The 25,579-nt window shown below is 39.1% G+C and overlaps 1 protein-coding gene across 2 annotated transcripts in view; it reads left to right on the top strand.

The window, feature by feature from the left end:
- Positions 1 to 25,579, top strand: part of mgat4c (mgat4 family member C) — a 109,744-nt gene that overhangs the window by 58,396 nt on the left and 25,769 nt on the right. For both annotated transcript variants that reach the window (XM_006782339.3, XM_035915383.2), the window contains one exon: positions 250 to 333. The gene's annotated coding sequence lies outside the window, so the exon portion shown is untranslated. The remainder of the gene's footprint in view (positions 1 to 249; positions 334 to 25,579) is intronic.

Here is a 25,579-nt window from a genome sequence, read left to right as displayed (position 1 = left end):
GGTGGGTGGGGGGTGCTAACGCATGTGTCTGTAGGTGTGCATGAGTGCTGTGTGGGTGCTGTAAGTTGGAACAGTATCTTTGTAAACTTTGTAAATCTCATGTTTCCCACGCACTCCTGTTTCCATCATTATGGCATTATAGGATATGTGGATAACTCACTGCTCTCTATATTGATGTGTGCATAAGGCTACATGCTGTAAATGATGTGTGAAATAACCTTGGCATTTTGGGTGTCTTTGTTTTTCCAGATATAGCTGAGGTAGACGTGCTCATGTATCCCGTCCATGTCAACCTGCAGACTTTCTCCTACAGACACATCTGACTTTTACAAGGTATGTTTAAATGCCTTTTTTGTTTTTGCATGTGTGTCGCAAATCTGCTTTGTGCTTGTGTCTAGTCATAGTAAATGTAAATCCCCTGCAGAGCAGTGACATTAGAAAAGGTAAAGCAAATCAGACTCACAGCTCAGGAGCAATGAAGGCTAATTTAGTTTTAGGAGAAATCTGAAACATTTTTGGGAGTGCTTAAACTTTGTTTCGATGATTCCTTTGTAAAACTGAGAATGCACAGTGACAAGAAAAGGATTTGCAACGATAATATTTATTTATTTATTTTTGGCTCCATATTCATACTGTATGACAGATTGAAGCTGCAAAGCTGTGTTTGCGTTGGCTAGACTAAGGAGCGCTTCTGCCCAGAGGGTTTATCAGGGAGAGAAAATATTGACCGCGAACAGTTGCACTTTGGTGGTGTTATTGCTTTTCACACTTGTGTGATACAGACAGCAGTCGCCAAGTACAACAATTGTAAACCCGCAGCCATATCAACGGTCGTATTGCTCTTCTGTACGGGACAACATATTCCACTTGTGGTGTTTACATTTTAGTTTATTTCACTGGAGTGCATTTTGCAGATAGATGGTGTACGATTACAGGAACCTGGGAAAAAGAAAAGGAAGTACTTATTGTTTAGGTGAAATGCAAAAACCCAAAGTGGCCTCTTAATTTGATTCTGAAATATGAATGCAAAACAACGTGACAAGACAAACCTGTGTTTGTGCACATGTGGTGTGATTTTCCATTAATATATACTGGGATTTCACTTGTTAACCCTTTAAAACCTGTCGGAGCGGGCATGCTCTGTTTTGCGTAACTATTTTTAAATCCCGGTAGCTCTGCAGCCACGTGAGCTAGCCAAATAATTGTTTTTGCATATGAAACCGGAGGAGTTGTACTTACATCTTATGCCATCAGCTTGTCCTCGGTCACAGTTTCCTTCCACATATAGCTTTGCAAAAATTGCATAAAAAGCACTTGCAGCAACAAAAACATAATATTCCAGAAACACGCTTTGCCGATCCGATCAGCTGTTCATAACACTTCCTACATTAGATTAGACGTCAGCGCGAACTATCGCATGTCGGCCATTACCTGCCCGAAACCGGAAGTGACGTCATTTTGCAGAAATGTAGTTTTTTACCGTCCGGGCCTCAATGAGCCTATACTGGTGTTTTTAAAAGTTATGTTTGACTTTATGACTTTCTGTGTCGTTTCTGGGATGCTTAGGACTCAAATTGCACTGCTGGAAATAGTTTATTTTGATGCATATGCTGCTTTTTGCAAATTTGCACTATAATATTTATTTTAGTTTTTCCTGCAGTGTATAAAAATTGGTGTATTTCAAAAATAAAACTATGAAGACACTCAAAATAAATTTCCTGTGGTGGGAAACTATTTTGTGCAACTTTTTTGTATTTACAGTTTTGAGGGATAAGCCTCTTAAATTTCTCTAACTAGACATATATGTTAAAAAAACAAAAACGATTTTCAATTTTTTTGTAGTTTATTGCACTTTTTTGCAATTTATATAATCACTATGCACTTAATTCATACATATTATTACAATCTAGGCTGTAATGGTTGTATTGATGTATAGCAACTTGAAATGCTCCCAAAAATGGCTCCACAACATGTAAAAATATAATATAAGCTCTGGCGGACTTGGTTCTATGGTAGGTCTTAAAGGGTTAAATCAGCTTTGTTTACTTCCTTATTATTATTATTCCTTACTGGCTAGTGCACAGTTGAAGTTTATCACCTCAGTTTTAGAGTAGCATCGAGCTATTAGCTATCTCCGCAGGTGTGCATGATTCTCTGAATGAGATACTGATGTTACTATGATTATATGACACTGGTAAGTTTATTGGTACTGTAACAATGTGTACTCTACAATAAAAAAGCCAAACTGTTGCACCTAATTCTTGTTTTTTTTTAAGTGATATAATAACCAATATATGTACATATGCTATTACTAAATCTAAGAACCATTTAATGCCAAAAACTCATTCAACAAAGGCATTTTAACCCATTAATCATTCTTAAATTCTTCGTTATTAATTCTTTAATAACGAATCATGCTTTTTAATTGTGTGGCACCCCACATGCAGTATCAACATTGCTCGTTATACTTCAGAAAATGAAAAAAAATTTAAATAGACAGATGTTAAATACAATATGAAAACGTGTTACCACAAAAGTTAGCGTATTATAAAATTTAAAAAAAAGTATTATAAAATATGACAAATTACTTTCCAAAAAATTACTTTCCAAAAAACTGAAGAAGGATCTCCCTCTCGCTAACCACTTCCTCCAGCTTATCTGGGGAAATGTTGAGCCGTTCCCAGACCAGCCAACAGATTTGTTTGCTCCAGTGGGTCCAGAGTCTACCATTGGTCCTGCTACCAGTAGGACATGCCCAGTCGGGAACCCCTTACCCAGGAGAAGCCCACCTCGGCTGTCTCCTTTCGATGTGTAGCAGCGGCTCTACTCTGTGCCCCACCCAAATGACTGAACTCCTCTCTCTATCGCTAAGGGAAAGCCCATCCACCTTTCAGATAAAGCTCATTTATGATGGTTGCCTCCGAAATCTAATGTTTAGCCTTTAATTGAAGTAGTGATAATAGTGTTAACAAAAAGGCCACGTTGAGATTAAAGGATTCATGGCGTTACTCACCAGTGATGCTCCATCTGGTGGCAGATGGCTGCATAAGATAAGAACACAATTATTTATCTGCCTTGGGTATCAATAAAAATGCAAAACAATTAGATTAAACGACTAGTATGTTTCGTACCAACTACAATATATATACGTATATCACTGTACTGTATGTGTCACAGTTTGAGTAAACTGTTGTTGCTGTTGTTGACATTCTGAAATGGCAGGGACTTCAAATAGCTTAAATCAAGGATTGAGGTGATCCTCCACATTCTCATCTGTTGAAATGGCATACCAGTGTGGGTGTACATTAAACATTCATGCAAACAGCTGTTTCTTCTACAGGACAGCATGGCACAGAGCATGGCTTAGATTTCAAATCAGGCAAGTCTAGAAGAGCTGGATTTGAAGAATATCACATGCAGTGTCGTGTATGAGGACAGGAAATTAACATATGCTTGGCTCTACTATCAGCAAAAGAAACACATTTTTTGAAACTGGCAGCAGGAATCCATAAATTTCCTGCAGGAAAGAAAATTGTGTTTACAATAGAGTTTGGTAAAACTGACTCAAATTTGCTAAAACAGACCAATTAAGCAACAGTCTACTTTATGATCCTCAGTGATTCTGATCTGAAACCACTGGATGAGTGAAACGTATTCATGGAAACACAAATCATAGAGCTCAAATAAGTTATTTTTACAGAACACATTGCAATAACATTTCAATTCATGTTAAATTGATGCAACATGGTCACAGACAGCTTGAAAGGATGCCATAATTTCAATGCATTTCCAACACGTTTCAGCTGACATTTTAAGGATGTGTCACAATAGATGCAGTGATAATGAATGCTAGTTCTAGGCAGCTATGTTGTGAGTGTTAGGTATGAGGTACACATTCACAGCAAATGCATTGCTATCATCATGTCTTCTCTTTCTTGTGCCCACATGCACCCTTACTCTCATGATTACGCTCATATTTGTTCACTTTTCTGTCCCTGCGTGAAATATCTGCATCAGTAGCGCTAAAATCCAAACACAGCAAAGATGAAAACACAAGGTGTGTGTTTACTTTTCCATATGTCTGCAATCTACTCTTCATACCTCCCAAATGATCTTTAAAAGTGTACCATAGGTCACAGGCCTGATCTCTTCACAGGAGCTTTACAGTGACCATTTGAATAGCACGGTGACAGACAGATTACCAATTTACAGCCCACACAAAACCAGCACACCAGTAAATCAAAGTGCAGGTCTGTAATGACAAACACACACACAAAGAAAATACAGCTGGCTCCTGTTGAACATTATTTCCTTTCCCCCTTCTTCATCTTTAAAATTATACTGAGTGTGAAAAAAGATTGAGAATGTTAGTGATTAAAACAAAAAAAACATTGTCACCTATTACCACAAAGTCACACCTCACTCTAAACCACCCGCCATGCCAAATAATATGATGGCAAGCCATTCCTGCTGCATAGTGCAGGAATAAGCAAATGATCCCCTTTAGAAATAACAGCTGGTTGTGTTTTTTCTAATGGTGAGTCTCCATCACTGCCCGTCACTCCTCATTCATCAGCAGCTGTTAGCCATCACGCTCACTCTTCTGCTGGAGTGCAGTTTTTCATTGGCACATATCAGTTTGGATAAATGCATCATAACACAAACATTAAGGTGGATGAGGACAATTTCTGCACAAGTAGTTTGTAGAAACATGGCTACCTAGTCCGTTTCTAATAACAGTTGATCAACTGAACAAAGTAGCTGTTTCTGATGAGGTTATGAGTAGAAGGAACGGTATTGATTCCAGCTTTTGAAATTACATGTCTTTGTTAGAACCTTTTTATGCATGCTGAACCACCAGACATATTAGAAACCCTTAATGTTTGTTAAGCTTTTCATTTTCTAATTAAATTTGAACCCCACCAGGAGAATTCATAGCTTAGACATATAACATGCTTTCATTGCAAATTAAAATTGCCTCTAAATCTTAACATTCCCTTTTTCAGCTGAGTGAAAGTTACTCTTGAAAGCTATTTCTTTTTTCTTGCTTCTAATAGAGTTTTGTGAACTATTGTTCACTGACTATACTTAAATGTCTAATTTTTAGTGTCAGTTACTCACACCCCATGACTTCTGTCTTAACATATTATCCACATTCATCACTCACAAAGACAGAAATTCATCATAAGAGGAGACAAACACATTTTTACATTATTTGCAACCTCATAGTCCCCTAATGATTGTGATGAAATCTTAACAAGACTTGCTACTTTCTTACTTCAGTGTGTCTTAACTGCAGGAGACGGCCTTTTATCGAGGTTATTTAGTTTCATTTTAGAAAAATAATTTAACAATATCCGTAAGTGTTAAAGTTAACGCATTAAAGTGTGGATTTTTCTTGGAGGTGCACATCAGAGATGTGTAAAGCTTGCCCCTAGATTGTTGGAATGGCGCTATCTTTAGCGTACACCCACATATTTTTCTGCATGCTGGTAACCCTCTCAGCCTTCTTCATTTCTCTCAGCTCGGTGTGAGAAGAGACTTGACAAGTCAACCCCAGATGAATCTTGATTCCCACCAATGCTCGTTGACTTATGGTAGCATCTTGCCCCAGTGTCAGGGAAAAGGAGAGGAGAAACAGAGCGAAGGAGTGAAGACTATGAGCTTAATGTAGATCTGTCATCAGCTGGCTGCAGATCAAAAGAGCAGCATTGGCAGGCGGAGCACAGAATCCACCGGAACCTCCTCTCTATGCCAAGCTTCAGCTTCTCTGAGGTAGACTAGCACAGAGGGGCCTGGCTCGAGGCGAGGCGTGTGCATATCTGCTTTCATTGTGTTTATGTATGTGTATTTTAGGAGGTGGAGAGGTGTGGGCACATGCACGCTGTCTCAAGGCAAGGATCTGGCACTGTGAAAATGTTACCGAAATCCCAGAAACACACAAGAAAAAAGAAAGAAACATGAAGAGAATGGAGAAAGTGTGATGAGCAGACGCATTTGCTCTGGGAGGTGTGGGATTTGGAGACTATGAAAGGCTGAACCGTTCTCACAGAGTGGGAGATTGGGAGGAATAAGAACAATAGCACAAAGACAGAGAGATGCAGGCTGTTTTGGGCTATACACCTTTACAGCACCAGTGTGCAAGTGTTAAGTGGATTCAAGGACGTATCTAAATTTCAGCCTTCAGAGGGTTGCAAGTGATTTCTTGCTTTCAACTTTTGATATAAGAATTATCTTTGAATGCGCCGGTTCACTGTGCACTTCAGTGTGTCATTTTAAAATCAGACAAACCAGCAGATACGTTTTCTGTCTAGATTACCAAATTGATTTCAAATATTTAATCATTTGTTCATTAGCCAACTCTCAAATGCAATTTCTGTAACATAATACCAATTTGATACATCATCATTTTGCTGTGAGTGAAATGGCAAGGGGTGTTTCAATTCAGTGCTTGGGTATTACATATTGTGCCCATAGTGATCCTCAAAGCAAAACAGGGTATAATTATGTCTTTCAACAAATGGATCCATTCTCATAAATTTAGAATTAATTCATTAAAAATACATAAGAGTGGATTTGCGGTTTGCGAACTCCGCCATGTTCCCCCACCATATTGGAATACAGTGGATACAATAGGTCTTTCTTTCGACTAATCAAATTTTATGTGAGTGGCTAGAGACCAGCCACATATGAATAACATTAAAGATTGAGAAGAAGAGAAGTCATAGGAGCCGTGGAGGAACATTTCAATTTGTGTCTGCAGGAACGGAAAGAAACAATGCCAGCAGCAATAAAATCCTTTTCCTTCTCACCTCATCCTCATTTCCTGATCTGAAGTGAGGGCTTTAAACAACAACTACAGCAAGTTATAAGCTAAACATTATGAAATTATATGCATTATAAGCTAACATTATGCCAGCTAATTGTAGGCTTGAGTGTCCTTAAAGTCACACTTTCCATCTGATAAACCGTTTGATTACTTTCTCACATAGCATAGTTCATTCATTTAGTGTCAAAGTCGAACAAAGTTACATTCACTTCAAAGACAGTTTCACTAACAGCTGCTAACGGCGGCTAACAGAGGCTAATAATAGCAAAAACAGCCGTCTTACTGACAGAAAACTTCAGCATATCCTCAGCTACTCACCTCACTATCACTGTCATCATTTAGAAAAGAGGTAAACATTGGACTGACATCTTTCCACAGACAAGGAAAAACGCTGGAGCGAATGTAGATCTGGATCCAGTCTTCGGCTGCAGCTATCGGTTATTTTAGTTATCGAGTCTTTTGTTGATTATTCCATCGATTAATTGAGTAATCGAATAAGAAATACATTGGTCTTATTAATGAGCAATAATAAATATTCAAAAGAGTTTAAAGGCAGAAAACATCTGTAAAAAAAACAACTCAACCCTTTGAATGTGTGTTATGTGCTATATTAAATTTTAATGAAAACATTTTCTCAACATAATCTCAAGGACAGTAAAAGGTCAAAGAAAATATAAGCAATCCAAACTAAGGCAGAAAACATTTACCTTTATTCTGACGTTAATAGGAGGGAAAATGAGTTCTGACAGTGTTTTTTCTCCTGGATGAGGTAGATTGGTGTGTGTTCGTGTTTATGAGTTTTTGTGCATGTTTTAGTGTGTAAGTGAATAAGTGAGTTTGTATCTGTAAGCCTTTAAAAGATAATGTGGTGGCTACAATGAAAAAAAGTGAGGATATCAGCATTCTGAAGTTTGCCCTGTGCTTTGATGCAACGTTTTTGTGAAGCTGAAGACATAAAATTATGATAGTGTAAATGCTAATGAATATTAATAATAATTCAATGCAAATTTTATCAACTTACTAGAAACAAGTTATCCGTAGCTCATAATTACTGGCCTATTTACAATATTATTGGTTTGTGAAAAAGGTTTTTCACACACAATTTGTATTATGTCAATTTCAATCTGAAAAAGTTTACAAAAGCCTTGTAATTAATATGGTCTAGTACACCCCATGCCCCCCTTTAGACTCACCCCTGTTTGCTGCAGGTATCGCTTCCATGTAAAATAGGATGGCTACCGTGAGCCTTCAGCAAGCTGTATAATTTAAACATGGAGTTAAACAGTAATCTGCATATTTGAATACAAATTCTGCCTTACTGCTGATTTTTTTGCTAACACAAACAGCGGTGGATGAAGCAGCTACAAAGTTCACTTTTCTTCACGCCAGTGTTAGTTGATCAGGTGCTTTGATGAATGACTCCCACTGGCTTTTTCCCAGTAAAGGTTTTAATGGCGATTTACAGGAACAGCACTTTTGTTTTAGACGCTAGAAAAAAGTTTTCTTTCACTCTATCTGAGCTCTCCATCACCATCTCGGTAACACGTCTTCCTCTTTATCTGTTTTTAGTTGCAAATTTAGGTGAAGCACTCGTGTTTACATCAAAGCAAAACAGCCACCAGTAGAAGAATAATGCATTTCATTTGGGAGGGGTAAGAAAAAAGAACTCATTTGGCTGCTACTTCCAATCTACAGATGTCTAGTGGTGAAAATTTTACATGTTATAAAACAAAACGTTGGAATATTATATTGTGAATTTGACTGAAAACAAGCTAATAAAAAACTAAAAGAACTTCCACTAAGGTTTGTGTCTTACCTGTGAGTTTCTTTAACATAGCAAGGAGGAATTGGATTATCTCAGGACTTCTACAACTGTCTTAATGTGAGATTTTGCAGAAAGTTGAACAAGTAAGGATGGAGTAAAATGGCAACAATTTAAATACCTAATTTCCAATATACACCTTTAATAATGATTACTTCAAATGAACATTTTTTATGATTTTCACACTGAAATATCTCAGAAAACATTTCATTTCAGAAAAAAATTACAGGTAAAATGAAAAAGTTTTAAGGCAATTTGTGAAAATTACAGAAAATCACTTTTCTGTAGGCCTCAAATCTTCTCTTCTGTATTATTGCATATATCAAATATTTTAATCAATCAATGTTTGAATCATATCAATATTCTGAATGTTTAACAGAGGGATTTGATCATATATCACTCAGAGCCTCATTTATAAAATCATTAACACTTAAGACATTTTTTTCTGTCTATTGATAATATTTTATGACTTATCCAGTTAAAGGAGGACATTTCCAAACTTCTCTCAGCAGATAAATTTAATTTTCAACAATCAGCAAAATGAAGCTAGAATTCTCAATCTGGCTTTTATTCATTTCAATTTAATTCAATTCAATTTTATTTATATAGCGCCAAATCACAACAAAAGTCGCCTCAAGGCGCTTTATAGATACAGAGAAAAACCCAACACTCATATGACCCCCTATGAGCAAGCACTTTGGCGACAGTGGGAAGGAAAAACTCCCTTTTAACAGGAAGAAACCTCCGGCAGAACCAGGCTCAGGGAGGGGCGGCCATCTGCTGCGGCCGGTTGGGGTGAGAGAAGAAAGACAGGATAGAAGACATGCTGTGGAAGAGGTTAATAACAGATATGATTCAATGCAGAGAAGTCTATTAACACATAGTGAGTGAGAAAGGTGACTGGAAAGGAAAAACTTAATGCCAGACTTCATGGCCAGATTTCTGTTCTGCTCAAATGTAGGCAAATGCTGCCTAATTTCCAAAAGAATGTTATCAGTTGAAGGTTAGAGTTAATGTTTGCTGTTGGCAATTTTCTGTTTTATTATTCCATGCAATGTGCATCTGTAAACTGAGCAAATAATTGGCAGGGATTTGAGCTCTTTTGTTGATAACATAGATGTGCAGGTTAGGCAAATTACTGCTGTAAGCAGCAGATACTAAAAGGGGAGAATCTCTGACAACAAAGATGTGTGAGCAGCACACTGTGTACATGTTTATCTCTGCCCGAAGAGTTTTTAAAGAGTTGGTTGCTGAAATCACAGCTTGTCCTTACCAATCTTGCCCCAAAGTGTTAGTGTAAAGGTGCAACAAAGGAAGTGTGTGTGAGGGAAAATGCAGACATTTGTTTTTTAAAGTGTGTGTGTGTTTGTGTGTGTGTGTGTGTGTGTGTGTGTGAGACTCGGAGTGTTCTGACGTTTACTCGAACTCAATGTCAAACCTATTTCCAAACCACTGATTCAGCTGGTTGTGGAGATATACAGTGGTGCTGCCAGTGCTAACCTTTAGAGATTACGGTGACATTAAAAGCTGCATATTGCGAGTGGTGAGACCCAACCACTCGGCACCTCATCTGATGCAAATGTCCTCTCTCACCTCTATCAGCAAAAGTAATTATGGCAAACCACTGTGACATCTCAGGCTGCACAAAAGAGGGGAAGTGTACCTAGTATAGGTCACAGAAATACACCCGTCTCGCTGGGTAAGGAGGTGACAATTATCTTTCCATGTGGAGAGGATATAGGTGTGGTGGGAGGAGCTCTTTAGCCCTCCAACTCCATCATTTCTCAAACGGAAGTATCTTTTGTGCCATCAGCCTCGAAGGACTCTGTTGAGAAACTGACACTGATGCTAACATGCTCGGGGCTAAGAAGATGCATCTGTATATTTGTACTTTCCCTCTTGGTTACTGGGGTTCATTATGTTGCCAACAAATGTATTAGGTCTAGATTTTATAATGCATATTTTTTTTCAGTCACCACACAAATATGAAAATGGAAAGCACTCTGGCAGTGTCTCTGCTGCAGTAATCAAATGTTGAAAAAGTGTCTGAGCAGAACAAACATGCATGTGGACATATCCATATGCAGAGACTTATCCATAAGCGAGAGAGAAAGAAGGAGGAGAAGAAAACAAGCTTATTAGATTTGCTGTTTTCTTTGCCTCACTTGTATCTGCTTTCTTTGGTATTGTATTTTCTCTTCAGCTTTTATTTGTGATAGAAAGTGTAAGTGGGCTTTTAAATCGAACATATTCTGACAAACAAAGCATTTATTTGTAAAATAGGCCACCTATTCAATAGCTTCGGGCATCTTTTTGAGAAACTGATCTAAAAAAAAGTGTAAACATTTGCAGCATTTACTCGTGTAAATTGTACGTTTTGAAAATCTTTTGTGTTTAAGCTGTGTGATAAATAGATAACAGATAAAACTGCACATTTTCCATGCTTGAAGCAGCCGTAATCCTCTTGAAAGGTTTTTTTGTTTTGTTTTGTTTTTTTTGTTTTTCCCCCCTCCAGTTATCATGTTTGTGTTGCTTGTGTGTTTTTTGTTGGAGTGCTTTATCAAGCAGAGGGGTTCTACAGCCCCGCCGCTGACCTTGCGGTTCAGAGTCAGTGGGCTGTGGTGGCCCAGAGTGGCTTACGCTAACCTCTAACCCCCTGGCAGTCGCTGCTGGCTTTGCCAAACAAGTCAGCTGGGCTTTGTGCCCAAAAGATCCGACCTGTGTAAGTGTCATCTGCCCCTGTGGCGAGATCCCCTGCACCTGAGGGTGAGCCTCACCACATTATCCAATTCACTCGTGAGACAAGGTGGCATGGTACTTTACAAGGCTGGCCTGTTCAGCCAGTAAATGTAAGTATAAATATATAATTTTTTAGTCATAGCTACATTTAAATTAGTTAATGTTAACGTAAATGCACCCAGGATATATCATCTTTTAGTCCAATGACATTGTGGAGAACTATTACATGTCTGCATTTATTTCAACCTCCTCTATAAACTAAGGAGTACTGCATTTATGCAGATTATACCTAAACTATCCTAGTGCTGGAAAATACTGTAAGCTTTGGTTTTCTGCCACTGGCTATATGCAAAAAGTTGTGTAACCGGAATCGGAATTTTGAGAAAGTAAGTTGAAATTTTGAGAAAATAACTCGAGATTTCAGGAAAATAACTCGAAATCTCGAGTTATGGATCCTTTTTTTTTTTGGTGGCGGAAAACGGGCTTCCATAGTCGCTTGTGAAATCAACTTTAGCAGCAATAACTTTAACTAATCCTTTTCTGTGAGACTTTGTGGCATCTCTGCCACTCTGCTTTTAAGCCATTGCACCAGTTCAATGAGATTTGCACACATTCTTTTATGCACATCTGTCTTAAAGTCCTGCCACGGTATTTCTGTCGAGTTGAGGTCTGGACTTTGACTTGGCCGTTGCAACAGCTTGATCCCTTTATTTTAGCCATTCTATTGTAGATTTGCTGCTGCGTTTGTTGTTGTTGATCTGTTTAAATAACTCACACATGTATTCAGTTTAATTGTCACTAAGCCAATTTAGGCCAAGCTTTAGCTTTGAAACTGACTGATGAATTCAGACTGATTAAGCATAACTGAAGATTTTATGGTTGTGTCTGCAAAACAAGCCCAAATCATCACCTCTCCAAAACTGTGCTGGACAGTCGATATGAGGCGTTCGTGCTAACTGGGTGTTTGATTTTTTCACCAAATTGTCTAAAAGACATCGTTCCAACAGTATTGTGGTTTGTTCAGTTTAAATTGGCAAGCATGGCAAAACTAGGCCATGCTGCTGTTTTTCTAAGAGAAAAGTGCTAAGATGCACCTGAATGCTCCATACAAGAAAAATTCCAAAAGTTCTGTTCTGATAGAGGTGGAAACCAGCTGATGATTGGTCTATCAAATGCATTCAATTAGCAGCATCTGGCTGCTACTTACTCTTAATTCCTACAGAAGCAGTAAGGGTGCAGTTAGTTTTCACAGACGTGCACAGAGTCCTGTGAAAACTTTCTTTTTCACGTGACTGTATATAGTACATGCCATTTTCCTCCAATTCACATTGTTCTCTTTTTTTGGTAATTATATTAGTTGCATCATATTAGTTCTGCAATTTCATAAATGCAGTAAAAAATATAATAAAATATTGTAAAAGTGAAAACCGCCAAATAATCATAAATAGCTCACTGCATAAAAAGATTTTTATGTCTTAGTATAATTTATACTTAATAAGTTCTTTATTGGCAAAGGGAGAAAAAGTGTACGATCTTATTTTTAACTAAGTCGTTTTTGTTTTACGCAGGGACTATGTTTCAAAACTTTTCTGCTTTTTCTCTTGCAAAATTACAGTATGCAAAATGTTAATAAATGAATAAGAAAAATAATTTTATCAAGTCAAATAAAAGTTTACTTCACTAGTGTTTTTTTGATTTGTTCTGCATGATTTGCCCCATCTAAGAATAATTTGTTCAAGCTGGATATGGAAAGTTATACATTTGAAACTGCAGTTAATGCAGAGGCTGTCTGATAATAGATCCGGTGTATTGTTGTGTAGAATAAACACATATTTCTCATGTTCGGGTTGTCGGTTCCAAGTAAAACACTTGCCATATTAATTTTGACTGTGTTGGAAGAGTGGGGGCGTTCAGGCAGTCTGTCCAATTAGTTATTGCACTGAGTGAGGAAAAGCATCACATTCATTATGTGAAAATATGGCCACCATGAAGGAGCCTCTTGAATTGTAATGAAGGAGGTCCCTTGATAGCCATGAATTCACCAATTAAGGTTCTCATATAACGTTCAAATTATGTGCATTTTAACGACTAGTTTTGCCACGGAAACACTTGCGTTTTCCTTTGGTTTCAAGGAGCTTTCCTGCTCGCAATTGTACAAGTAATTAGAATAATTAAAGCTTTTGATGTTCCACATAGAATGTGACGCATGACAATATAGAGAAAATGCAAAAAAGTTGTAATTAATTTTAAAGCTTTGTGCTCCTGTTCTCTCCCAGTAAAGCAGCTCTTATTGTCTGAGATCCCATTTTCATTCAGTGAAACAATTCTTATTAGTTGGGGAGAAAATGGCAGCTTCATTTTCCAGAATTAACCACTTTGTCTCTTTCACATGTCAACTCAGTAGCTGAAGTAACTCTATTAGAGGAATCCAAACTAAATTGCTTTTTTTCGTCTGGGAATGTTTTATTTTTCTTATCTATTCATTTTTTTCTGAACACACACTTATTTCTCCCACTCTGGCCCTCTTGATATGTGGTTATATCATAAACACAGTCTGACCCCACTATTTCGCTGCTGACAGCAGAACAAAGCATAAAGTTTAGCTGTGAAACATCCAGTGCCAACCACAGGTTTCACTACATGTTTTTTACCTCAGTTTTGTCCCTGAAATGTCCTTATTTCCATGCTTTGTAACGTGATGGCTATTTTAAAGCAAGAAATAACATCTTCCTGAGATCAGCACAACGCATGGGCCTACATCATGTATGCGTGATATATGTGTGAGAAAGAAAGAGACAGCAGAAAGAGGCAGGAGAGCTCCCTGCCTGAGTTTTTTATCATCCTTAAATATACCAAAATGAGTCTTGGGGAAAAACGAAGCTGTGTGTCTTTTGAAGAATTAATAAGCCTGTCTCATTTAAATGTGTGTAGCGTCTCGGACAGTGTGTGGAAGCCCCAGTTCCACACTTTCCTGACAGCGCCTTTGATGAGCACTGATAACGTACAACGACTCCCAGGGAGTGAGGCATCCAACAATGGGGGTAGAGTCAGTGGAGGCTGGCTGCACTGATCCTGACTGAGCTTTATTATCTGGCCTCTCTCCAGCTAAGTAGTGCATTAGGTATTCCCGAGACAAAGTATTTGGTACAGAGTGTGTGCCCATTGTTCTCTGCTTCTACTCAAGGAAATCTCTTACTCTCACAGAGGTCATTGGTTTCCTCACCTGATGGGTGCTGTCTCTTTATCACATGGGTATTTGTTAAATCCTCTTTGTGTAGCATTGCATCCTTAGCATTGTTTGGGTTTGTCTTGAAGCTTTTTTGCAATTTGAAGAAAAAAAAAGAGTCACATTTTCAAAACAGAATCTACTTTGACATGAATTTAATTGGATGGCTTTTGCAATTTAAAGGGTGTTTTGGCACACTATGTAGATTCAGAGGCCCTCTCCGTTATCTATTTAGTTCCAAATTATAGTTCACATCCACTGTTGACTTTTCCCACTTGTCATGTCATGTCTATTTAGTGTCACATTAATGTGGTTTGAGGAAGGGTGTGATTAGTGCTATTGTGATAAAAGCTACCATCCAGAAAATTTCATAAAACGCGATGAGTCAGAGGCCCAGAAATGGGTTTCGGCAAACAAAATGAGTGGGCAGAGGTGCCACTGAAGCAGGTACATAACTATGAGCCCTTGCCAGGTAATTTTCTACTCTGTGACTCATAACCTACAGGAAATGACAAAAAGCATTATCTGCCTTTGTTGGGGACAATTTTGTGATTATGGGGTTGATAGGTACATTTTGCCATTTGATAGCAGACACATCTGCTCATTTTAGCTCTAGTTTGGCCAGCTCTTTTTGCGCCAGCTTCACCCCCCAAAAGTGCCCCTCCATCCTTTCATCCTTACATGTTTGTTACTCTAATTACTGCTTTCTGTGTTTAGAGCATGATAAAGTAGCCAGAGGAGAAGATTCAGCTTAAAAGTTTTGAAAAGCACAATTTCTTTGATGTGAGGCTCTCGGTGAAGCTGCACTGATGGAGTTTGTGCATCTCCAGTGTGTTTATCTGTATTTACTGTACATGTGGCTAGCTATATAATTTGAGCGGTTTTAATATTTATATGTGTTCTGACTTCCATATAGTCTTTGATGAGCTGTGACGATAAGCAACAACGATTTGATCCAGTTTTGAAAAGCTAGAAGATGTGCTTGTGTGTACATAAGAAAACACATTCATTGAGTACATCTGCTCAAGTTTCTTCATCTATGTGTCTAAACTCCACCAGGTTCTGGCAAAAATACTAATGAAAGCAGTGGGGTATTTTCCCAAGGTCAATTAAAGTATATCTGCATTTAATTTACTGATGCAGCCAGACTCTAAATATGATCATTTCTGAGATGGTTCGCTGCATACATTTCAACCTCACCTGAAACATACTTGTTACATCAAAACGAAAATTTGACAAGGAGCCCTGGGGAAAGCTAGCCTGTGACCCTGTTTTAATATGTTGCCTCGGGCAATTTCTCTGCTGCAATAACATTCACTCACACTGGTAACTTGACAGGTGATGTGAAGAAAAAAAAATGCAATCTACCCGCAGAATGCTGGGAACCATCCATAGGAGAAGGACAGTACATATAAATAAGCCTTGAGGGACATTTTTAAAGAACTAAACTTTCTAATTGACCAGAAGAGAGGAAAAGTTTCCTGTCTGGCCAGATACTTTAACATAAAGCTGAAGTGACTGGCACTTGTTGGCGGCAATGTTATTATAATAAACTAAAGTAAAAACTTAAATTAGACATGAAAAATCATTTTAGTCAACTAAAATATGTTAATAAACTATCTGAAATCATTTTATGAACTTGGAAAACTAACTAAAGTAAAATCAAAATGTAGAGGAAATATTTTTTTTACTTTTAGTATCTGTTAGTTTGGTCAACACTAAATTACAACTTGCCTTGATGAAGCGTTGAGTTAGATGTTTATTGGGACTCTGGGTGTCTAAAAGGCTGATTTCAAGAAGTTGTGTTTTATTTGAATATTATGTGAATATTTATGCAGATTTTTCTAAATCTGTCCTCTGATATATTTCTTCAAGACAATAATAATTAAAAACACTAAACCTAACAATGAAAAAAAAACTGAAAAAAGAAAAACAAACTCTGGGAACCAACTGAATTGAAACTGAATTAAAAATGAAAATTCATAAATTAAAAACTATGACTATGTAATAACTCTTGCTTACTTGCTTAAAGTAATCATGGCATTCCACAACTTTATAACCAGGAAGTTGTTATCATGTAAATGAAAATAACATAACCAAAGGCCTGGATAATGGGAAACAGCAAGTATGCTTAAATGAAAGTGAGCCATGAGCAGGATATTGACATGAAGAGCAAAATTGGAATTGATTTGTGGGGAAAATGGGGTTGCCTTCTTCTAGAAGCAGCAGCTCCTGTGAATTCCTAATCCAGCAGAACTGGGCTCCCATTTCTCTCACAGACAGTCCTGCAATCTGTAGGAGATTGGAAGCTTGACAAGCATCAGCCTGTATTAAGATTCAACCCCTCTGCGATGTTGGCAGACCACAGGTCTGACAGGAGTCTTGTAAACAGGCAGCTCACCAGCGGGCATCTGGGTACAGAACATTTAAAACTTAAAAAAAGAAGGGAAAAAAAGAAAATCCATATAACTCATCGGCAACACATATTTGCTCTGAGCTGTTTTACTTTGCTGTGTTTAAATGCGGTTTTCTGTTTTGCTAATGAATATTTTTTAATAATACACATTGAGAAAGACTCAGTGGAAAGACTGTTCTACTGCTTTGTGTCAACATCTTGCAGAGACACGGGCCCTGCTACTCAGCGGAAAGTTGTTTTTTAATCCCTCGTCCCCTACAGTGTTAATTGGACAGCAGGTCCACAACAACAGACAGAACTCCCACCGCAGGAGCTTTAGTGCAAGGCTGCAGGGAGGCAGTGAAATCTAAACTGAAGTGACACTGAGTGACTGGGCCATGGGGAAGGGAAAATGAGCTTTTCCTGGAGAAAGGGGAAATCTTTGAATAGGCAGATTGACAGGTTGAGCAGTCGGAGGAGATGGAAAGCACTTGTTGCTGCTCAGATGCACCGAGAGGTCAGATGCCAGGGTTGACAGCTTTGCCGGAGTGGCGGCCGTTTTCCATGTGACATTCTTGTCAAATGTTTGGCTGCTGGATCTCTCACAACAAACACAGCGGTAAGCTGACGGTTAATCTAATTTCAGCGGCCACAATCATGCGCGTGGCCTCAGGGGGTTGTTTTGCCTCGATAAGATGTTAGAGGGGATGTAGACAGAAGTCTCGGCTGTGCTGTGTGCTTGGCGGTGGTTTGTTTGAGAGGAAACCTTTAAAGTGATACGAGGAAGTATATATCAAAATGAAAAATTCACCTGTTATTGCTCCTGTGTGTCAGACTGCGTTGATACGACAGAGAAAATTGCTTTTATCATGGAAACACCACAAGCAATACAGTGCAGGGAACAAAGAAAAATCATGACATATGTCACTTAGAAGAGAATAAAGAAAACCGCTGTCAGTGCTAGTGGCAACCTGCACTCAGAGGAGGTGTCGTGTACGACTCCAGTGTGTAAGAAAGGAGATGGGATTTAAAAGCAAAAAATCCCACATTAAAGTGCGTTTTGTGGTTTGTGAAAAGACAAATTAATTTTTTCCTGACTGTTTGTCAGTAATCCAGCAACATCAGTCAGTACTGTTGTATCTAACAATGGATCAAAAAAATAAATCCTCCATTAGAAAATCAGAGAAAATCACTAAGAGACATTTCTGCATTTTGCTGTTAATACTTTACTAAAACTTTACTAGGTACACAAACACAACAGTCAGCCACATCATTAAACCTATTGACATGGCACTGCCCTGGCTTCCCCAGCAGGATAGTACACCAAAAAAGAGAGAAAAACTACTCAAGAACATCATGAAGAACATGACAAAGTGCACAGGGCTCTGTCTCAGCCTCCAACCCCCCCCCCCCCCCCCCCCCCCCCCCCCCCCACACTAATTTAACCTCTGCTGGAATCATGAGAGCACAGAAATGCCACCCCCGCAACCCACAAGACCAAAACCATCGGTCAGAGAAGGTTGATGACACAACAGAGACCCAGACAATATTAGACTGGTGCTTTTACACGTTGCAGCTCGTTTGTGTGTATTGGAGCCATGTGTCTGCTAGCTTGTTTTAGAGCTAGTCTGCGAAACCGTTACTGAGAGGTTTTTGACATTATTAAGTTGGTGGATATTAATGGAGTCACATATTGTTTGGGTATATAACATATTTGCAAAAATGCAGTCACAAATGGTGTCACTCATTTGTCGTAATTGGGTCAAATATGCCCTTGGAGGCAGGGCAGAGGAAGAACCTAAACAAAGTAATTATGTTTTAGTTTACTTGGTCGTCTGCTTTTCCAGCAGAGCTGCCAGGGGATGTTTGATAAACAGCAATGAGACGACTGCTCCAGGTTCATTTGATACAGCGCTGCCTCAGCCTCTGAAATAAGCTGATAGTGGGAATGGATGCCGTCCTTATAATTTATAAAGCCTCCATTATGTTGTGTTCTTGACAGGATTTACCTTGAAAGTGTTCCCTTGGCACTGCACGGAAGTTGAAAACCTACTTTTTAAATGACAAATATTCCCAAACATGTAACAGTATCTCTTTCATCTTTTCGTGCTCACAGTTCAATGTTGTACACCTAACTCTTAATCCGAAAACAAACAGAGGACATAAAGGGAGGAAGAAGAATATTTGTTGCTCTCAAAGTGCATTAGTGACCCGCTGATACATTAATCAAAAGCATTAAAGGAAGGAGGTCTTTATCTTCCACTGAACTTACAGTTTATTTAATTTGCAAACACTGGAGGCATACAGCTCTGTATGAAATCGCTGTTGAACAAAAAAATGTAAATTAAAAAAAAATTTAAAAAAGATTTGATAGAGCATATTTTACATAAAAGCCATTGTGCTGAGAAATTTAAGAATTAATATGCATAACTGATGCACTTACAACATCCCAGATTGGCATTTTAATACTCCCATTATCTGCTGAGGGAGAGACAGCTCCCATGTGCAGCTGATCTTGCTGACTTGCGTAAAACTACGTGTGCTGATGCTGGATGAAAAGCCAGAAAGGCAGAAAACAAATCATGAAAAATCTTTAATTAGTAAATAAAACAGAGTGCTTTGAATGTTTCAAGCATAAGAAAGTCAAATTATTGTTATTTAGAGAATCCACCACTAATCCAGTGTCTCAAATATGAACAGACTCTTTGCAACAGTTAGCAACTTTAATGGTCATCAGGGATCCACAGTGTTTCCATTCAATCCAAGTCAAATGAGCTATTACAAAAGCATAGGCTACAACTGAGGCATTTAACAGCACGATTAAATTCCAATTGCCTAGTATCTATTGAGCAATTAACCTTTGGTAAACCAATTATTATTTAGTGTATGATGACAAAAGTTAGGTCCTGGAGGAGCCATGTCCTGTTTTAATAGACGGTCTTATGCCCTATAAAAGATGGAAATGTGGAGCCATTTTAGTACCCCATTAGCTTAGCTGTGCTGAAAGGCTGCCAGCTTACTTCAGCCGTAAGTACTGATTAATCGGCACAGAACGTCTCACTGTCTGGGTTGGCAGGAAGGAGACAATGAATAGATTTAAAAAACAACAACAACAAAAAACGTCCAATCCACCCAGAGCTGGTACAACGCACCAAACTCTTCTCATTCCCAAGGTAACTTATATTGCTATTTTGTTACAGCTTCTGCCATCTCTGATCCATGTACTGACTATTGCAATATTTGACAGCGACACTTTGAAAGTGCCACCAAGACTCTATAAGACGGCATCAGTCAGCAAACTGTCCTCCTCGAGACTGTAGGATCCACCACCTGTTTTTACACTTAGTTTGGTTTTATTTTCACTTGCTTTTTACTTTGGATCTCATAGTTGTTGCTTGGTAAGATATAAATACATAAAAAAAACATCTACACTGAAAAATATCACAGTGCAATAAATTGCTGCCAATGGGGTCTGACCAAGTGTCCATATGTCAGTTAGGAATAAAGTTCACCAGCTGTTCTGTTGTCCATCAAGGGCCGTCCTGTTAAGTAAAGTTTCCAAAGCCTCTTACATCAAGTCTTTGGAAGCAGGTCTACTCCCCTCTTGTCTTACTGACAGCAATTCCGTAAGTTTGACAGCTCTCTGTACAGCCCGTCTGTTCACGCGACATTGTGTAAATATAATGCATCGACTGCCATTACAGCACACTTAGTCATTTCAATGACATTGTAAATGACGTTGTTGATTGTCACTGGAGGGTCATTTGTCATTTTAGTTGTGACTCCAACAATCTGGACAATTCCCAGCCCGTTATATCCCTCATGGAACATGGAGGAGCTCAGCCATAAATTTATCACCAGCAATGCCATTACCTTTAGCTTGACGGCCCTCAAGCAATGGCAGTGCAATAATAGAGAATAGATTTTATCCCGTACGGAGCCGAGGCTTTCGCTTGTGCTTTATTTCCTCCTTCCAGCCTCCGAGATAAAGGAGAAAATAAGGTAGCCACTGAAGTGTTATACCTACCTTAATGAAAGGTTTTAAACTGATACTGATATTGACTCAGAAGCCCCAGGAGCATCCCTGTATATCAGATTCAGTGTCATAAATGAAGATCAAGAATGCTGTTAACTTTCCCCTACACTAACCTAAAGGAAAAACAAATCAAGCACTGCACTGATGAGCCTTCTAATTATATTTTCTCTTGCGATACGCAGTGATTCTTCAGTGAGATCATAAGAGACGATGAAATGCCTCACATCATGAAAATGTTTAATCTTGTGATGGTCTCTGACAGCTCACAAAATCGCCAGCAACTCAGATTTCTTTTATATAAATGGACTTAAATAGCGGATTTTGATCCCCCCTGATTTGTCTTGTAGATCGATAATGATAATGGAGGATGATCAATAGCTAACCGTTGGGACTCTGTGTCAGAGTTGATGTCTATTTGTGATGCATTGTGTGTGAGACGTCAGCTGGGATATTGATATGAGTGCTCATTTCCTGTGTACCACCAGCACTTTGGTGACGATATGAGCCGTTAATGAAAAAAATCAGTGGAGCTTGTCAACTGTCATCATGACCAAATGAGGCAAAAAAGAGGAGTGAGAGGTGGGGGATTTAATAAAGCACACATTTTCCTTTTAGTCCATATATGTAGCATAATCTAGATATTTGTTTTTAAAAATAGAATTTGTGATGCTATTTTTTATTTTTTCAAGTGGAAATCCTTTCAGAACTTTAAAGAGAACCTGCTAAGGCACATAGTTTTCTGCCAACACAAATTACAACATCTAAGATTACAAGATATCCTTTCATTGCTTTATTTGATTTTCTGGGTTCTTTTTTTCTCACATTTTTAGGCTGACTTGCAAAGAGATTTTAGATGTGCCGTGATTACATGATTATGTTGTTTCTGAGGACTATGCGCTGATTATTTTTATAGGGGGAAATACTGCAGCCACCCCAGACCATTTTCTCCAGCCTGTTAAATGCTTCTCCTATTGTTATCTCTATCTGCTGTTTTTACTCCTAGCTTGCTGTTCGAGATAGCAAAACTCCTGCTGTACTTCCCCAAAAACGAATCTGATAATGTATGTGGGCAGGAAATAAGACACTGTCCACTGGCCACACTCAAGAGCATAAGAACGTGCACTCTCCGTGTCACACTTCTTGCTGCCTTATTAGCATAAATTCATTTGTTTCTTGTTAATTATGCATTAATCTCAACCTACTGATGAAGGCAAGGTCAAGGCACTGGTAAAAGATTCCAGCAGTGAATACACCCAAAGGAAATTAGGAATTTCAAGACAGGGAATTCTTGAATATTTCTCACATTCGGTGACTGCTCAGTACCTTCGAGTGCAGGCATCATGGGATGATAGGTGTGCTCGTTAAAGGTTGCATAGAGCTACCGGGCTCGCTGTCATCACAGCGCCTGTTCTTCCATTCCTCTCTCTATCTCCCGTATTCTTTTTCTCTCAGTCTGACTGAATCTGAACCCGGTGCAGAGCATTCGCTGCCGTGCCCTAGCCTGAAAACAGCACGGCTTCTTTCTTCGCTACACCTCTACACCCTCATTATCGGCCACCATCTGCCCGACCTTAGCCGCACATCACCCCCCCACCCCCCCAGCAAGCCCATCAACACTCCCCTCTCACTCTCCACTGGCACCTTGGCTCACAAGGCAGCCCCAACTGCCATTTCTCTCCCAGTCACACATTTGTCCTCTTCAGCCATGTTTTTTCCCCTCTGTAATACCTCTGTTTTGAGACCCTCATACGTGAACAAGCTGTTTGTTCTAAATTAGTCTCAAGACTTTTTGTCAGTACTTACAGTTTTTTACCCTTCAGCCTGAAAGGCTCATAACCCCACCAGGTGGATGGCCAGTTGAGTGGCTTTTACACCAAACTCTGAGAACACAGTAACTTGAGTAAAAGGCAATTTTGGATTTTCAAATTAATAAAATAGCTTAGAGGCTAGAGCTCATTTTACTGAATGAGTCCCTTATGGATAAATTTTGACTTCTAATACCTATAAAGAAAACCGTGTGAATAAGTTAAGTACATTTCATGAACTCAATTTCTAAAACAAAAATAAATAAATAAATAATTATTATTCAGTGTTTCCACTTTTAGGTAGTCTAAATGTAACACACAGACAGGTTTTTTCATAAAGCAGCACAGCCGGGTGTCTACAGTCTAAGAAATCAATCTATAAACGTACAGAAAATGTATGTAACGATTGCTGAAGTCATGGAAAAAGTCGTATTTTTCCTGTTGAATGAAATCGTATATAGTCCATTGAGTCATTCATGATGAAAACCCACCTAATTCTATGTTTTTGATGGTGTGTCTACTTATATTGGTGTAGCATGGCAGGCCAGTGATGGTTTCTTTGACAGTGAGAAGGTAAAAATGATGAAGATTCAAACCTGTGGACCATCAGTTTGGACTCTGATGACACGATGTATTCTTAAGGACAAAGGCCCAATACTTCTGTGACACCCCCATCACACATGTATCTATTAAAAACCTCGGAACACTTTAATTTTTGGTGGTCTTGGCGTCAACGTTAAGGCTAGAGGTCAAGTCTACTAAAAATCTTATGAACATAAAAGCTTGAGAGAACGTCCTGTGCTGTCCTGGGTAAGCCACAACTGACAAAACTTCTTGGTGTCGGGAGAGTTGATGGCACAGCCACTTTTTCTATCAGCCCTGTCTTTCTGTCTTCATGTTGTCTAAGACTTTGTCAACCCAGAGAGCTTACAGGCAGAACTGGGAGAAAATGGGGCCCTACAGCCGCTCATCCTGACAGATAAACAGGATTTTGTGCCTGGCAAGCTGAAGATTGTCAGCTCCAATCTCTGCAGAGAATTACAACCGGCAGTCAATGCTGGGACACTGGCTCAACAGACAGAGCATCAGACCCTGTGTACCAACGAGTGGGCGACGCTGACTCCTTCATCATGATAGCACAGCATGGTTTATTCATGGCTGACAGAGCCAAGGGTACAGTTCACAGTATCAACAGCTCTGTTTTTCAGTGCCCAAACGGCCCTTTCAGAAACACATTAGAAAAGGACAGAATGTAAATGTCACCGCGTTTGTGTAAAAACTAATAACTTGGGCTTGAATTCAAGAGAACAGGTAGCTGACAAGGCATCGCAGCTCATGCTTCATGATTTATGAGCTTTTTATATTTTAACCTTTCATCTGCGCCTCTTTATCTTCAGGCACCGTCTACTGTGCCACCTACTAGTCTATACAACACTGGCAGTGAAAGAACAATGGCTTTAATTGCATAAGTAGCATTAACGTTTAACAAATAGCCTTCACAGTCAGAACTGTTCTTTCTCAGCTTGTGAGCGCTCGATTCAAGCTTTTGACCCCTTTTTCTTTGAATGGAGCCCTGGAGGTTGCATTGTTGTCTTTATTAAATGCCAGCAGTTAGCGTCTCAAAGCAATTTCGGCAGTTTAAACTATGCAGGGTGGATAAACGCTTGCCTCTGTGTCACTGAGTACTTTAACCAGGTTGTTGCTTCCTTTCATAAAGGTGGTGAGTTTTTGATGCTCTCTAAATCAATTGGAACCAGTTGGCTGCGAGGCCCCTTTGGTGTTGAGTGGCATTACCCAGAGATAAGGGAGCTCAGACGTGACAAGCAATGTTAACCAGAAAGCTCTCCTCCCAGTTGGATCATTGCTGTGCAGCTCGTGTGCAGGAGGGAGCCTACTGTCTAATTGAACAGTCTGAATTTCTGTTGACAAGACTATAATTTCTACATATCAGCGAGGAAAACACTTGTCTTGTTTCTCTGCTCGTGCGCCAAGGCTCTGATAAATGTGGGCTAATTTCTATTTGTGAAGACATACCTCATTCACGTCAGAAACAAGGTTTGGTTCGAGATAATTTACTGGAAAGGGTAAGAGGGCTGTGGATGGGGGCTAAGCGGATCTATATCCATATCTTTAGCCATCCAAAGCTCAGATGTTAATCTAATTTGATGTCTGGGGGGGAGGAAGCACAGACTAGACTGGAGGATGAATTATATCGGATGTCATCGGGAACATGACACAATAATTTCGTTACCAACGTGTGGAATGATATTTATTGGATTGTGACAGGCGTTTTTTAGAAAGAGTAGTTAGTACCTGTCTGACCTTCCACTGCAAAAATGTTTATTGTGAAGAAGCGAAACAGTCATGAAAGTTGTCTTCAGTAGCAAGGAAATGTCGATTGAGCCACAGTTTTACAACACTTCATAAGACAGTTGCTTCTTGTCACCCATGACCAGCTGTTCTGGTTGTTTTGTTGTTCGGTTCACCAAGCAGTTGGTGTCATTGGGAAGGAAGAAGCAGGGAGGGAGGGGCAGCCATCGGCCGTAAGTGGTTGGAAGGGAGGGGAGGGAGAAAAGGCAAAAGAAAAACTGTGGAAGAGAGACAGAGTTTAACAATAAAAAATGATTAAATGCAAAGTGGTGTTTAAACACAGATAGTTCTGGCTGGATGCTATTTTTTTCTCCTGTTTTTGATTGAAACCTGGATGGATTTTTTAGTACATCTGTG

This window comes from Neolamprologus brichardi, chromosome 7, assembly GCF_056152115.1.
Source record: "Neolamprologus brichardi isolate AB-2024 chromosome 7, ASM5615211v1, whole genome shotgun sequence".
NCBI classification, from domain to species: domain Eukaryota; kingdom Metazoa; phylum Chordata; class Actinopteri; order Cichliformes; family Cichlidae; genus Neolamprologus; species Neolamprologus brichardi.
This window is presented reverse-complemented; position numbering and strand designations above follow the sequence as displayed.